We start from the raw sequence: 2,538 nt of genomic DNA, 5'->3' as shown, positions 1-2,538 counted from the left end.
TAGTTTCATTGTTAGATGTGCTATCTAGGCTCATTATAACCATGTCTTATAGATGTCTGTGTATATCTGAAGTGGGGTCAACATTAGATCCTTGATATGTCTCAAAGGCTTTTCCTCTGTTGTAACAAGCAGCATAACACATAGCATTTCACCTGTTAGAAACATAGTACACTTAACATGTAGTCTCATAGTATTTCTTCAAGAGCACATAATAGCTCTTTCTCTTCTCATCCCAGGTGCTACAGGAGCTGTGGGTTACCATGCAGACATGTCCAAGTCCAAGAACCACAACACACACACAACCAGTCCCACAGATGGCACAGAAATGGCATCAAGAAATCCCAGTCACAAAAGTACGAATCTCTTAAGGGGATTGACCCCAAGTTTCTGAGGAACATGCATTTTGCCAAGAAGCACAAGAAAGGTTTGAAGAAGATTCAGTCCAACAATGCAAAAGCAGTGAGTACAGGAGTAGGGGACATCGAGGCCCCTGTGAAACCTAAGGCCATCAAACCCAAGATGCCAAAGAGTCTCAGCCACAAAGTCAACCACCTGGCTTTCATCGCTCACCCCAAGCTACATGACCAAGGGTCATAGACTCTGCCAATTAAAGCCCAAGCTTCAAAGCAAGGCAGAGGCCACAGCTGCAGCTAAGGCCCAGACTTCAGATCCTGCTCAGGCTTCCAAAGGTGCCCAGGCCCCTGTGAAGGTCTGACAGAAAAGGTTCCAGGCAGTGCTGTGGCACACCTACTAACACACACTATTTGCAGATGGCCAGGGTCCTATGCTGTTTTTATAAATAAACTTGAGGCAAGGGGGTGGGGAGTGTACAGTATATATTAGCTACAATCTTCCATAAGATTAGATATTTTCACCTTAAAAAAAATCAATGAATAATTTAATTAATTATGGTAGCTATTATATGATGTGTACATACTATCAAAACATCATTAATATACAAATATTTGTATATAATTTTATCAGTTGATTCAGTTGTGAATGATTGGGCTGTCCTGCTATGTTTTCAAAGCATCATAGAATGCTTTGAAGATCCATTTTACCTACCTTGAGTAAAGATTTCATTTGTTCCTGCATTAGATATTTGCCCTTCATAAAAGCCCTGTGCCTTTTTCATCCTTTAATAAACGAAGGCTTAGACTGGTGGTTGCCAAGATTGATCAGGGGTCAGATGGATCTGGAATACATTTAAAATTCAGTACCTTGGGCTCCATCTTGATAATTCAGGTTCAGTGATTTCCGAGAATCTGCATCTCCAAAAATTCCTCAGGGAGATGCTGCTGTTGCTGCTGCTGCTGCTGCAGAGACTATGCATGACAAGTGGATGGCATCACGATTCGTCAAGGTGAGTATAAGCATGGACCACTTAGTGCTTAGTGGACTATTGGCAAATGTCAGGCCTCTTTTAACTACTCTCTGCTCCAACTCAGTCTTCACAGGTTTTGTTTTTTTTTTTTTTTTTTTTTTTTTGGGGGGGGGTTCGAGACAGGGTTTCTCTGTATAGCCCAGCCTGTCCTGGAACTCACTCTGTAGACCAGGCTGGCCTCGAACTCAGAAATCCTCCTGCCTCTGCCTCCCGAGTGCTGGGATTAAAGGCGTGCGCCACCACGCCCGGCTTCACAGTTTCTTTTAGCTGATGTTTTCTCTGGAAAGGTTTTATGATCTCTCCACATCTCCTTCCAATCTCTCTCATTGCTCCCTGACTCTTTGATAAGAGCCCCCTTTAGTGGATAGCGAGATACACGATTAAGATGCATTTATCCTGCTCTCTTTTGTTTTGTGTGTGTATGTTGGGGGATGGGTACAGAGAAGCCCTGATGGAAAGTGTAAGGAGCAGATGAGTTTTTGAAAGGAGTTTCAAGTGAATGTAGTTTGAGTACAGTCATGTCAAGGACCCAGTGCCCCAGACTCATAAGAATGGCAAAGCCTTCCTCTTCAGCAAGTATGAAGAGTGTTGCCTATCTACTGACCTTTAGCTACAACAAATGTGTGTAGAAATGTCAACCACAGATTTCTCCTCCTGAGTGAAAGCAACATCAAACTGTTTCCTTACAAAGAGTTCTTACTGAGATTAGCTATACTTGCCTCCTAGTTCAGGTGCATAGAATAAACCTGCCTTCTTAATGAAGATGTATAAAATAAATCTTCTGAGTTTCTTGGCTGTTACTGGTACACCATCAGAGCACGTGGCCCAGCCTCCCTCCAATCCCAGCATCCTGTCTTTACTGTGTGAGTGTGTGTGTGTGTGTGTGTGTGTGTGTGTGTGTGTACCATTTCTTCATTTCCAGTTACACCACTTAGGTAAATCCTTATGTTCTGTAAGCTGCAGTTCATTTTGATTGTTTAGTTCCTAAAATTGAGTTTTGTGCTTTTTTTGGAAGTAATAATTTGTCAGACTCACAAGTTTCATCATTTAATCATTTAAACCACCATGCAGTTACAAAACAACAATAACAACAACATCAACCTGATTTTGGAACCAAGTGGCCTTGATTAGAATTTTAACTTTGCATTTCTCCA

General features: G+C 42.0%; 1 pseudogene; it reads left to right on the top strand.

The window, feature by feature from the left end:
• Positions 1-268: 268 nt before the first annotated feature.
• On the top strand, positions 269-715 carry LOC110333005 (annotated as a pseudogene).
• The last annotated feature ends 1,823 nt before the right edge of the window (positions 716-2,538 follow it).

This window comes from Mus pahari, chromosome 15, assembly GCF_900095145.1.
Source record: "Mus pahari chromosome 15, PAHARI_EIJ_v1.1, whole genome shotgun sequence".
Taxonomy (NCBI): Eukaryota; Metazoa; Chordata; class Mammalia; order Rodentia; family Muridae; genus Mus; species Mus pahari.
The sequence above is the reverse complement of the archived record's forward strand: the minus strand, read 5'-3'. Positions and strand labels throughout refer to the sequence as shown.